Consider the following 15,568-nt stretch of genomic DNA (forward strand, 5'->3'; position numbering starts at 1 on the left):
TAGCAGTAGCAGACGAGCATGCATTCCACCCGATGGTAAGTGGCTACTGCCGCCCATGGACATCTGTAATCAACCCCTGATAGGATTAGACATTCCTACCTGAGGTCAGCCACAGATGCACCGCTACCCCTGAGGACTAAGCTGGAACGCCTCGGAAAAGTCTGTCTCCCTTACCACACCCGTCAAAACGGAACACAGCAGCGCCTAACACTGCTGTTATTGGGTAGAAATAGGTGTGGCGGTGGTGCCGCCGGAGTCGAACCACAAAGGGTTCTACCACCTTCAAAAATGCTGTACAAATGTTATGCTGACGTATTATAAGGTATGTTTTATGTTGTAGTAACACACTGTTTCATATTAATAGTAATTTAGGAAAACATATATCTTTTCCCTTAGATGAGCAGTACCTAAGACGTTGGCGCTGTTCACCGCTCTGATACGCAGGATTCTAATATTAATCGAAATATTAGAAAAATTAAAATATTCTGGGTAGGTACTATATACTCATTTATAAAAAAAAATCTCAAAGGTATGTGAAGTCTACCAATACGCACTTGGCCAGCGCCGTGGACTATGGCCTACTCCTCCTTATTATGAGAGGAGACTCGTGCCCAGCAGTGGGACAGTAATGGGTTGATGATGACGATGATGATGAGGTTAATATACACATCTCTGTGTACAGTGTATCCATGGCGTTTTATATTATTATGTCGCTTACAAGACTAGAAAGCATGAAGTTAAACATAACATAAAATATTTTTATAGTTGCAACGTGAGAACAGTAACATTCAAGCGAGTTCAAGGTAGTTCGTCCGTATTTATTACTTAACCACAACCACTATTCATAGATTTTCATAATCTGTCAACGTAATTATTTTTCTTATCTCTGACTTCGTGACTGTTTTGTAACTACCGAAGACTGGATCAGACCAATCCGTCTATTTAGATGCATCAAATTATCATTTAAATTAAGAAAGTGTTCTGTAAAGAATTTACTTTAAATAAAATAGTTTTGTTTTTTTATTTATTTATTTAAAAGTACCACCTTTTAAATTGAACATTTTTTTTAATCTTTATTTAAAGAGCTTTGCCTTTTGGCAATGTCGCACTGTAGTAACATACAATATAATTAATGTATTAATATATAATATTAAAATTAATATATAATATAATATATAATATTATAATTTGATATATGTAAGAAAATCTGTATGGTTCATTTGGGTAGGCAGATAATATGGGCTATCGCTACACTTTTTAGCGTGATGTGGATGCCGAATGACTTACATATATTAGGCAGATTTCATATAATTATCTTAGTGCTCTAGCGTAGCAATTCACCTGTAATTGACCGGTAGAACCTATAGTTACAACACCACACAAAACCGTACTTTTAGATAACCTGATAACTCAGTGGGCCCACTAAACAAAACTAATTTATTCCATATTAAAATAACTCGAACGAGATACTATTTACTCCACGCACATAGTTATCAGATAGTACAAAGTTTCATCTAATTGCACTTCACTGTAATTGGTGTACTCCAGCCTAGTTTAATTAGTTCTGCGCTACTATCAAACTAATTTGAATAGTGTTTTGATTGGGCCAACTAAGGGTCACTTGATATTTTTCAGTATACTATGGAAAGTACTGTTTTTCGAACGTATGTATAAGTTTCTTATTCCTTGTATGAAAACGCTCAGAAGGAATTCCAGACATACAATGTATTCTTCCATAATCATCAACATTTACATTAATACATCTTTATCCACGATTTTATCATATCTCCATTATTACAAATATATCAGCTGACATTTCATAACTCAAAGCAAGACTGAATATTCTAAAATATAAATTAGAAAAGTATTTAATAAGTGACGTAAAGTATTAACAACCAGCAATATAAATGGATCAATGCGATGTGCCTGTAACACTTGGCAGACCTTTTTTATTAACGAGGGGGAAACCTTCAAAATGTACCCAGTGCCGTGGGAGTGACACAGGGTTATGTGGTATTCTTACGGCACTAAAACGCCTCCAGTGACCGTCGACGCTGTGTTGAGAGCTTCGGGATCTCCAAAGGAACGCAACCAAAGTCCTCTAAGCTTCTTGCCCCGTCGGACTCTGCCCTGGTGAGCATAAAACTTGCCAAACCATCTGGTGCTTAAAACGGTATGCGACCACACATACCGCCATCCTTCCCGGGATCGCTTACTGGACGGCTCGAGCTCCCGCTCTTACCGCCCGCAAACCCGAAAACCCCCTTTTAGCCACCTCTTACTATGCGATACCGTAGCCCTATTCTAGTCCCAGGATTACAGTAACAAGCATTAGGTACCTAGTAATATACTTTATAACAAACCACCAATACTACTTAATCAAACTGCAAGCTCTGTGTAGATACTTAGCAAACATTTCATCAATATCCTTTCACTGAAATTACTAGCAAAGCTATTCAAACTTCACTGCAGGCAAAGCCTCAAAGTGCGCTTCGGCCGAAGTTTCCAATGGAGGCACAATGACCAGAATATTGCATATACCTGTATTTAGTTTACTGGAAACTAATACAAGTACCTGTTAAATAGAGACGAACCGTATTCAGTTACATTTACATTAAACTGAACTAGTTTCTGATTGCGACTTCGGCTTCAGTGTTGGTCAAAGTAAGTACAACAGTGATGGCATTATAATTATAGAGAATTTATTAATTCTATTTAAATTCATTCCATTCTAACTACTGATTACTACATCTGAACACACAGTTAAACTTGTGGTTACAGTTGAAATATGTAAATTGTTTAAGCGTCTCTAATATAACTGAAATGAGAACTAAGAGAAGATTAAAAAAAATCCCCTTGGGGGCCGAAAAATAAAACTTCATTTATGTAAACATAACAATATCTACAAAACATTGACTTTCTCAAACTATTTATTATTAAAAAGATATGCTAACGAGAGAAAACTCGTATAAATCACGCAAAATAGATATATTTTGTACATAACAACACAACACATCAATATCCTATCACCAAACTTGCTTGTGCTATTCAAACTACTCGTATCTACGTGGACAAAGGCCTCTCAAACTGTGCTTCAAGCGAACTTTCCAAATTGTACCACAATGTGCACAAACTTGTACATACCTTCATATGTGGTTCTATATAGTTCACTGAAAACTAGTTGAGTACCTGTTAAAAGCCGTATATAATGTTAAGGTAATCAGTATGCGATTTTACGTTTTTACAAAATTACTGTTTTTGTATTTGTTTACGTATTTGCCTATACATTTACCATCAGCGTCCAGCGATTGGAAATGTATGGGAAATATGTAAACAAATACAAAAATAGTAATTTTTGTAAAAACTCATACTAAGGGTACAGGAGTGAAGGTTTTAAATTACACGTACCTATTATCATTTTTACATTTTTCAAGTAGCAAATGGGCAGGCAGTCTAACTGATGAAAAGTGGCTACTTCCGCTTATGGAATCAAATCAAATAAATTTTCTTTATTTAAAATAGGTTCTTTACAGAGCACTTTTTGAATATCATTACATCTACCACAACTTCACAAGGTGTTTCGTTATGAACAAGAAGTGGCGAAAGAAACTCCATAAGACACATCTGTAATCAAATTCCGATATTAGACTTACATCTAAGGTTGATCACGGATGCGGTGCTACCCATGAAGACTGTTGGCATGCCTCAGATAAAAAGAAACACATCAGCGCTTAAGATTGCCGTTATTAGACAGAAATAGTTGCGGCAGCAGTGACTTTGGTGTTGAGCCATAAAGGGTGCTACCGCCTTCAAAATTAGACATAATATATTTCTGATTAGGAGTTCGGATCTGCCAAGTTCCATTAAATTTCAAATCATTACTTTGAAATTACTTGGTTCATAAAGTAATGTTTACGGAAAATCGGGAGCGTAATAAACCAGTAGTTTCAGTTTTAGAGCTAGAATTAATCTACCACAACCTCCAGACTCAGTTAACTGGTTTTACTTGTAACTGACAACGAAACACTAAACTATTAACTTTAGTGAAACTTTCATTAACTTTCAATAAGTAAAGTCGTTATTTGTGCAGCGGACTGCAGCGCTAAATGTTTAGTGGTCACATTGGGTCTTTTCATCAGATTTGCCACTGCCGCATGGACATCTGTAATCAACCACAGTGGTCGGCCACAAATGCGCCGCTACCCCTGAGGACTAAGTTGGAATGCCTCAGAAAAGTATGTCTCCCTTACCACACCCTTCACATCCCAACCGGAACACAGCAGCGCCTAACACTGCTGTTATTAGGTAGAAATAGGTGTGGCGGTGGTGCCGCCGGAGTCGAACCACAAAGGGTTCTACCACCTTCTAAGTTTGATGACACGCGTGGCCGAGCGGTCTGACTCGGACAGGGTTCCGGGTTCGATCGCTGGCCAAACAGACTAAATTATGATTTAGATTTCTGTTCTGGGTCTGGATGTTTGTATTTTAATTTTTGTGTGATACTTTTTGTAAAGTTAGCTTTATTTTATTTTAACCAAATAATTGATCTTCACGTTAACTGTATATTGTATAGTTATCTCCCTTTTATTTTATGTACTATAAGCCCTTAGCCCTTACTTAGCTCCATTAGGGGACAATTTTTATATATATATCTAGTTTTTAATACAGGATTTCATGCCTTTAAACCACAAGTTAAAGCTGTGCATTCGATCTAAAATTTTGCACGTGACCTCATTACATAATATAATAAAGTGCTACGATTTTTTTTAAACCCAGGCCCTAAGGGGTTATTAGAGCGAACCTTGTATTATAATGTTAACTAACGAGCTAATTATACAATATTGTGTGTACTGAACCAAAGACAGCGTTTTGACGTCAAAGCCCTACATTGATAGACCACAAACCTCAAACTCCAGTTGACTGTACGTCTGTACTGTCGATTTAAATTATTAACCTCAAGCTTTAAGTTTAGAAACTAAACTAATACTACCTATTCTAGATAGTTACGTAAGCAGTTAAAAGGAAAGTAGCAGACAGGATGCAGTTTCTCTGATGTTAAGTAATATCTTTTTTTTTTTTTAATTAACGAGTGGGAAACCTTCAAAAGGTACCCGGTGCCGTGGGAGCGACACAGGGTTATGTGGGGACTCTTACCACACTAAAACCCCCCCGGTGGCCGTCCTCGGCGCTGCGTAGAGGACTCCGGGATCTCCAACGGAACGCAACCGGAGTCCTCTTAGCGCTGTGCCCCGTCGGGCTCCGCTCAGGTGAGCTTGATTCTCACCACACCGTCTGGTGTGCACGACGGTATGCGACCACACATACCGCCGTCCTTCCCGGGGTCGCTGTCCGGGCGGTTTGAGCTCCCACTCTTGCCGTCCGCACACTCGGAAGCCCCCTTTAGATTAATTGTAGAGATCACTTATTGCTGGTCGAATAACTCGGTTAAGTTTAATAAGCCATTGAAACGCCAGCAACGATAACCTAATTGTTATAACTTCGTCCTTTCAATGAGTGGTCCTTGTGGCGCCTGCTCGTCTCTACTCGCCGAGTATGTAAACATGATATAATGCATACTTGAAATATAATTTGCTTTTATGATCTATCAAACAAATCTCACAGGAAATCAGGCATTTTCTCTTACATTTATTTCCATAAAAATATCTTGCATATTTCCTTTAGTTTTCAACTTCATCATAAAGTAAAGTAGTAATGCACGCATTCGTTCCATTTAATCTCTTTTGCGGGTTGCATTCTACGGTTAGTACTCTCCCAAAGGACGCGATAACGACTACATCTGCAGATGTCGTAAAGCCTGGTTTGTAGCTTTGAAGAACATTTTGTGTTTCTGTATATATGTAGAAGTTATATAAGTATATATAACCTATTTCTATCTAATAACATCATTTAAGTGCTGATTTGTTCCGCTTTAGAAGATGTGGTAAGGGAGACATAATTACACGAGCAAAAGCTACGCATCGTGGCCGACCTTAGGAGGAATCTAATCTTATCTATTTCCGTACCATAGTAAAATATTTAACACGACCTATTTTTTACTAAATAATATTTTTAGTGTTCCTTATTTAACCATTTTATATTCATGTTTGTTTTCTAAATATAATTACTAAAACACACGTTAATAAAACCCTCAACGTGCGACCCAGTTGACCCAAGGATTTAAAGTTTAAACCTCTAAGCTTTATAGGTTACTACAGTCGAAACGGATTTTCTAAGGTCATTTTCCTGAGGTTAGGATACCCTCTGGTATAATAGGTTGGTAAATTAACTAACTTAGTCCTAGGGTCTCTACCCACGTTTTGAGGCTGACTCACTATTACATACGAGATTTCGTAGCAATAAAGCGTTATGTCATAACTTGCTTTAAACTAAAACTTGAACGCCGCACAAAAGAACTTATACTACTATTTTTCCTAAAAATAAACAACAGATCATTTTTTTTTTCATTTCATAATTATCAACCGATTACTATCACACTGCTGGGCACGGGTCTCCTCTCAGAAAGAATGAAAAGGATTCATTTACGTGAAATTAAATATAAAAAAAAAATTAACCAATTTCTAATGAATGTATATTAATTTATTTAGGTATAAATAATTATAGACACTTTTGAAAGTGGTTGAACCATTTGTGGTTTCTCTCCGAACGCATCGCCGCACATCTATTTCTCCTTAATAACAGCAGTATTAAGTTCTGCTGTGTTCCGGTTTGAAGATACATAAGGGACATGTATGGGACATACTAATACGAGGCGGTGACATTAGTGCTGCTAGAGTCGAACCACGAAAGTTTTACGACCTTCAAATAGAATTATAATGTTGCTTTGTTCTAAAAATATTACATATATTTACCTAAAAAGGTTTTTAAAACCCAGAAAATCTACGTAAAACTCTCGGTTTAAACTTTACTTAACCATGTGTAAATCCGGTATAAAAAAACGATAAAATCCTTTTTGAAATAACAATCTGAATAAACTTTTGAAATGAATGAAACAATAAAACTCAAACACTTTTATTTTATTCACAATGGCCAGCCCAAATTAAGCTGATGAATGAACGAAATTAAATATCAGAAAATAACAATAAGTGCTTCTTACTTTCATTTTAAAATGTATTTAAAACATTTTCATTTTAAAATGTATTTTAAAGGTGGCAGAATAATCGCGCTTGTAGCGGTACCGTTTTTTAATTTATTTAGATTGCAGAGGGTAATGTTTTTTAACGTATGTGTGTGTGTTATTCTTTGGCATGCCCTGCAACCCAAACTGCTCAATGGATTTAAAAAGGTAACCTTGGATTCGTTCAACTTGTGGGGGTGACTATTATTAAAACAATTGGGTTTTTAATGCGCTTTTATTAGCTTCACCTGTATGTATGTATTTATGTTTGTGATTGTTGTGATACTGTTAGTATGTACCCCCACTTTAAGTGTGTTCAATTAATGAACAATAAATAGTATAATTGTGGAAAAAGTGTGGGGCGCTTTCCGGAGACTGTTAAATTGAGGTTATTAACTGTTCCTTAATTTATTCTAAGATTGAAAATTATTTTCCAAAAGCGCGTTTTTTAGTTTTTTAAAACCATATTTGGTTTTCTTATTATAATAATCCTTTCGCTACTTATTAGGGTTGGAGTAGCAAACAAGCCTGCCAAAGTCCACGTAAAAGCAATCCCAATCATAATTATTATTTCAAAATTTAAATGGTATATGACGTGTAACCTTTAATATTTGCTTCCAATTGCGTTAATAATTTTATTACATACTTTTTAATTAATCAAGTGTTAGTGTAAAATATAACTACTTTAGCGAGACTTAAAAATACATTTTAAAATTTTAAAATTTAAAACTGTAAGAATTTCCCCTTATATTTTTTCCATCCTAGACTAAAGTGTTCAACTTCGACTACAGTTAGACTGCCAGTGACTGATGAGGGGAAGCTATTAGCTTGACGGATCGCCCGCCAACCGATCGACCTAACAAGTTTTCTGGATTGAAATCGAAATACTGCGCGGGGCGGACATACTCCTAATATAAGAGGTTATCACAACGCCCGGGATCCTCTCAGCTATTTGATGACATGGCGGAAATATTCAGCGGGTATGCACTGCTGATACTTTATGTTCAATTTGGAACGGTAGTATTTTGTATCTTTACTTTCTTTTCGTTGTTTAATTCAACGGCATACAGAATGTCCACCATAATTAATCACATTTTAATATGCTGTAATATTCGTATTTTCTTTTTGAAATAATAAGCACTACAATGATACAACCCCCCTCGATAAAGAGCTTACATACTCTCAGACTTCTGCAACTAACTCTTCTAGCAGCTATTATAAAAACAGAAAATCTTATGTACTCTATAGCCTACGTGACTCCCACAATTTAGACTGTTCTAACGACAGCTCATATATTAAAAACCGTCAAGTCTTTTAGGGCTTCAGGTCGTAACAAAGAATAAATACATACATACTCGTACATATTTACCTACATACACAACAAATATCACCTACTCAGTCGGGTAAAAAAGATTTAAGCCCTACTAAGATCAACTCTGGTGGTTTTGCTTTTACCGACTAAATTCGCTTTCGCGAACGCTTCATATTATGCTCGGTACATTTACCCTTTAAATTAGAATACGACATTATGCAAAAGTATGCTCCTTACCATGTTTGTTGCATTTAATTTCTTTAATAACAAATAATATAATTAATCGGACCCAAAGTTTTAGAAAATATTCAGTTAATTAAAACTTCTCTTTACAAAACTGTATAGTATTTAGTTACCAATTCCTAACTAAAGGTAAAACCCATTTCCCCGAACACATGCGGTTACGCTTCTATGGAAACTAATGAGTTGGAGCTTTTAACTTGACGGGTAGACAGAACGCTACGAAACAAGATTTTGTATTGAGAGCTGTTTTCCGATATTGATTATTCTGTCTGCTACGAGAAATATTACCTTATTCTGTGTAAGGTTGGTTGCACACTAGCGACAGTGAGGTAATACAGGAGCGACAGTTCGTGTCGGTGACCGTTGTTGAGGGTTACTAGTTAATAGCCACAACAGTTGGTGAGAGTCGGCGACGATCATTAGCTGTCATCATTTGATATCAGTGGTCGGTCTTTGGTGGCAAACGTTAGAAACACTCGCTGGAGGTGGTAACCGTTAGTGGCGGTCGTCGGCGTGGGCGGCCACTCATGTATAAGCCATTTTACTTCTCCAAAATTTTCGATTACAAATCGCCTGAAAACTTTTTATGACCCACTGCTAGGCACTGGTCTCTTTACTTTAAGGGAGCCTGAATTATATTCCACCATGCTACATCAAAGCTTGAAGTTGCTACAGTCCTTTTATAAACCTTTTTATTTATCAAATATTCATGCAAAAAAGATCTAGAGGAATGATATAGCTCTACTATGCATAAAATTTTGATGATGTAATCTTTACATCGAAGAAATATTGTCTTTTGAAATATCTTTTTAGCAAATTTTCTCATTTGCAATATTTTATAGATTCGTTCTTCAAGAACAACCAATTAACTTCGAAGTCAAAATTAGATAAGCAATTTCTATGCAATTACGCCTTCGTGGAACCCATAGAGAATTCTGTTTTAGTCATAGCTTTAAAGGAACACAGTATAGCATCAATAATGATGGACAAACAGTCACCGGAGTTGATAAACAAGCGTTGTTTACATTCGATTTAAACTGTACGTGTCGTGCTGTTTCAATAGACCGCGCGTAAAAGTACGCATTTGTGGTTCTCATTTGAACTATTCGCATTATCATTAATATGGCTAACATCGCTCTGAAATAGTGGAACATTTTTGGATTTTTTTAATAAAAATTTGATTTAATACAGCTTTGTATGATTGAATTCCGTAGGCAGCACCGTCACATCTATTTTTCTCTATTTAAATTAAAGATATGATGAGATTAAAAATAACAATGTCGGATATCGTACTATTCATCTTCAAAGCCTTAAGAGTTCATCTTCCAAAGCTGCTTATAAAGAGTATTTTTAAATAATTTAATTTATGTAGCATCAATAATGATGGACAAACAGTCATCGGAGTTGATAAACAAGCGCTGTTTACATTCGATTTAAACTGTACGTGTCGTGCTGTCTCAATAGACCGCGCGTAAATGTACTTATTTGTGGTTCTCATTTGAACTATTCGCATTATCATTAATATGGTTAACAATTCCCTAATTAAGTGGAGCTTTTCATAGTCTTTATTGGTTGAATTCCGTAGACAGCACAGTCACATATATTCCTCTGTTTAGATTAAAAAGTATATTATTTAAAAAATAATGTAGTCGGTTGTATTACAAATATTTTTTTTATTTGTTTGGAATGAATCTTCTAGCAGTGACTTATGTATGTATGTCTGTATGTATGTATGACTGATGTATTTTTATGTAATTTAGTCATGTAAACCTTGTGAAATTTACCAGAATCAACCAGTAATAGAAGGTGGTAGAACGTTTTGTTGTTCGGCTCCGGCGGCACCACCGCCACACCTATTTCTGCCTAATAACATCAGTGTTAAGCGCTGCTGTGTTCCGTTTTGAAGGGTGTGGTAAGGACGACATACTTTTCCGAGGCATTCCAGCTTAGTCCTCAGGGGTAGCGGTGCATCTATGGCCGATCTCAGGTAGGAATATCTAATCCTCTCTGGGGTTGATTACAGATGTGCATGGGCGGCAGTAGCCACTTACCATCAGGTGGACTGCATACTCGTCTGCTACTCCTATATTATAAAAAAAAATCATGCTTACACAATTAATGGTTGATATTAAATGCATGTTGAGCTACATAAGAGCGAGGTGGTGGATAATATTCTCAATACTCAATACTTTATAATAATATGTCGAAAACATATTAAAGTATAAATAAAGAATTTATTTTAAGCTACTTTTGAGGTACCCAGTAAGTATAGAATCCATAATGATTGACAAACAGATATCAGGCAATAAATATAAAGTATTTACATTCAATTCCCTCAACGCGGCACCGTCATCGGCAATAGCCTGGATGCTGAGACCAAAGGAATATAGACTTCGCTTTTGCAAAGTATTGAAGATATCAAATTCTGCCGATTAGTTCATCATTGTGCGCATATGTAATTTAACTCATACTTACGAGTATTACTTAACTACAATTCAGATTCTTATTAACATAATGGCGTTGTTTTACGATATTTACATTAACATCGAACGGTGTTAATTTGATAAGTAGGAGATAATTGTATATTGCAAAGAAACTCAAAAGTCTCAATATTCAGCGAAGCATATCTTCCTTTTTTAGTCTGAGTCCAGATGTAAAATCATTTTAACTTGCCAGTAGCTTACAAGTATTTGAGTTTGACAACATTATTTATTTTACAACAGACAATTTTAAGAAAATCAGGAGGCACGGCAGTGCCTCCGCCAAGTCGAGCCAAAGCCAAAAAAAGCGGCACGGCCGTAGCATTCTTTTCTCGAAGCAATTCGGCCCATTTTTGACCCTTACATAATTTACGTTAAACGTTAAATTTCTTTCGCAATATAAACGTTTGTTTTAATTTGATTTTAGTTTATGTTTTATTTATGATAACATTTTCAACTTATATAGATATTGATGAATATAATTGTACAAAGAAAATGCTAGAAAATACATAAATAAATTATGAGAAACAATTGGCATGTGCTTTAGAAAATGTTATCAAAATTGTGATATAAATTTTCACGTATATGTCTTGTTATAAAATTGAATACACCCTATAATTGTACACGTCTGTATTCTAATTAAAAGTCTATTAATTACGCCTACTACATTAATTACATCTCAATTCATCAACATCCATGTATAATTATATGTATTTTAGAATGACAATGCTTTTGGGAAATCACGGTATTAAAGTTAAGTACAATTAATGAATGGGGGAACAGTAACATTTAAGTTTTTTATATTATAGATTTTGAGATGATTTTATATTATTAAGTGATCACTGTCGCTTACATAGTAAATAATTTTATTCAGGACACAAGTCCTTCCGGAATCCGTCGTAATTACGGGCCTCTTACGTATATCCTAAGATGTCAGGTAAAAATGAAACCAATAGTGTGTTTTTTTTATAAATTTAGGTTCAATAGAACGATTAATTATATTTTGTTAATATTTTTTAATTGTATTATTATTATTAGTCATTGTTCATTACCACATTATATTTGTAATATTGTAATATTATATATAGATTCCGGTGATATAACAGTTATTTCACTATAATAATATAGAGATGACTTGGCCAAACCAATTGACTGCAAGATATTGGAGTCTGAGAAACCATTTTTGGTTTCGTGAAATTCACTCGAAGATTAAAAAAATAATTCTGCCAATCTAACTAGCGATAAGTATTCAACTGCTTCCCGTATACGGATACGTTCTCAAGAGATATTTACGTTCGAGCTATTCATCTGTTTACATCCGAACTATTGGTACATTGGACCAAAGCTAACATGCACAGCATCACAGCAATCTCAAGAGGCGGTGTAGTACCGGATACGAATCGTAAATGTTGACTGAATCCCATCTGGAATCAACTCTACTTTGTTAACTACTTGTGATTGAAGTTTGTGTATCTTGTCTGTCTTGTGTATAGAAATTTGGCTTCCTATATAGAGTGGTCCTTCTAATAGATTGATTCATACGTTTTCGGTAATCCTTTTGACTGCAGATAATAGTCGTGTATTTGGTATAATAACTATTTTGATAAAAGAACAGCACTAAAATAAAATGTTGACGTATGATAGAACGAAATATAGCGTAACTTAGCGTAACAAAAAAGGTTGGCGAATGATAATTGTCAATTTCTTTAATCAATAAAAAGACCTGGTAGAACCCTTGTGGTTCCGGCGACACCACCGCAACACCTATCTCCGTCATAAGAGCATTGTTAAGCACTGCTGTATTGTTTGAAGGGTGTGGTAAGGGAGACATACTTTTCTGAGGCGTTCCAGTTTAGTCCTCAGGAGTAGCGGCGCATCTGTGTCCGACCTCAGGTAGGAATATCTAATCCTATCCTATCCTGCATTTGATTACAGATGTCCATGGGCGACAATAGCCACTTACCATCAGGTGGATTGCATGCTCGTCTGCTACTCCTATGTTATAAAAAAAAATCGTGTTATAAATATTCGTGCGACAGCATTTAAATCTATAAGGTTTGCTTTTGCATCCAAAGCCAATTATTGTAGGTTTTTTTAACGGTGGAGGAAAATAACTTAAGAAAACTTGCAGGGAAGTGATGATTGTAAATATCTTTACTGAGTTACACATAGACTATACCGTTTAGTGCTTCTAGCATTTATCTAACCGAGGCACGCAGCACACCTAATATTAATCAGTCACTGTCGTACCTGCACATCTGTAGCTTATTTATATGGTACAAGAGTCTTACCTGAAATCGATCACAGATACTTCCTAAAGTCTAAGATGGAACGCTTCGAAGGAATGAGTCTACTATATCCATTTCATATCAGAAAACAGTTACAGTGCTACTGCAAGGTAGAAACAGGTGTGGCGACTGTACTGTTACAGACAAAATTCAAAATCTTTTGCTATTTTTCTCTTTGGTTCTGAGATTTCGGTGCCGACCGTGTTAAAATAATGGGTTGGCGATGGGCTTATAAATTAGGTTAAAGTTAATTCTAGATAACATCTAGTAAAATGTATAAATCAAGAAATAAATCATAATATTTGCATAGATATAATTCTGTGTAGCTTAACGGTTTGTATAGAACTAACTATATTCTAATCCGCGGAAGCCATCCGAATCGACATTTGTAACAGAATTGAAATCGTAACATCGGATGAACCTATAAATTTCGTAGGAAGATCCTAAGACATCCGAAATTTAGGACGAAACTACGGAATTTACTCTACTACGAATTTTCCTTTAGAAAACTGAATTTTTGCATTTCATACATATATTTGAAGGTGGTAGAACTCTTTATGACTCGACTCCGCCGGCACCATCGCCACACCTATTTCTGCCTCATAACAGCAGTGTTAAAGGCTGCTATGTTCTGGTTTGAAGGGTATGGTAAGGAAGACATACTTTTCGTTCCAGATGAATCTTCAGGACCAGCGACGTATCTGTGGCCGACCTCAGGTAGGAATATCTAATCCTATCTGGTGTTGATTACAGATGTACATAGGCGGCACTAGTCACGGATTTCATACAAGATCCACCCTGAACACAGCAACTTTAAGCTATAGGGAAAATCCCCACTAAAACAGGTCCGAATATTCTTTTTACATAGTTCCAGTCCAACAGAATTCGGTATTTCACCAAAGTGCAAGCTTTCCAGAACTTTTTGTCCAAAGCTTTCGAAATCCTATTCGGATCTGCACGGATTAGTTTCGCGCTACGTTTAGAGATTTAAAAGTTTCGTTGCGACTCGAAAACTTTTTTGAAACGGAATTTAAATTGAAGTTTTTGTCTTGTTGTTACAATATAATTTATGAAGCTTTTACAAAATAAAATAAATGAATATTGGGAAGGTTGTTTATGCAGAAGTAGCAAACGAGTATGCAGTCCATCAATATCATCATCATCAACAACCCATTACTGTCTTACTGCTGGGTACAGGTTTCCTCTCAAAGTGAGAAGGATTAGGCTATAGTCGACCGCGCTGGCCAAGTGCGTATTGGTAGACTTCACATAACTTTTGAAAACTTTTTTTTAATTCTCAGATATGCAGGTTTCCTTATGTTTTACTTCGCCGTTAAAACATGTGAAATTAATTAATAATATAATATAAGTGGTCACTGGTCTCCATGGAAATTTATAATCAAACCTAGATAAGACACATTCCTAATTGAGGGCACCGTAAATAAAAACCTATGCAGCGATTTTAGATTGCAATCTTTATTGGAACAGATAATACAAATCTTATCTGTATTGTGAGGGTTGTTTGTTGAAGCAATCTGATCGCACCGGCTACCCCTGTGCCAGTTTCATAGGGGTTGATTAATTCTATTGTAGTTAGCTCAACCGTTTCCATACATGGATATATGTACTACGTCGCTACTAGAATATTGGTTACTATTGCTTTAAACAACCAACTAATAAACTTCGGGTCCGTATTCAAAAATTTCTTATCGAAAAGTGCTATAAAATAAATAATATATTTACAGTAAAGAATTATTCTAAAAAACCGAATGCGAGACGTATAAAATTTCCAATCCAATCCAATCTCCGCAGTTAGGTAAAAAAATGGGGAACTCATTTGCGCAAATGTTATGCATATACCGCGCAGAAAAATGCGCATTGAAGTATTTTATATTTAAAAATTCATTTTACCCCCTGGGACTAATGAAACGAGCCTAACGACCCTTCACTTATCCAAATCCAAAGTATTTAGGTAAGGTTTATGTAGTCCAAATGACTAGCTCTTACAATTAGCTCAAGTAATTACAATATTATCGTAGAAATTACTATTTGAAAGAAAACGCTGTAAGAAAACCTTCTTACTTAAATCTTAATCTAATATATAAAATTC

The sequence above is a fragment of the Epargyreus clarus genome, unplaced genomic scaffold, assembly GCF_041222505.1.
Source record: "Epargyreus clarus isolate Ecla_fem2 unplaced genomic scaffold, WU_Ecla_fem_2.2 ptg000002l, whole genome shotgun sequence".
Taxonomy (NCBI): domain Eukaryota; kingdom Metazoa; phylum Arthropoda; class Insecta; order Lepidoptera; family Hesperiidae; genus Epargyreus; species Epargyreus clarus.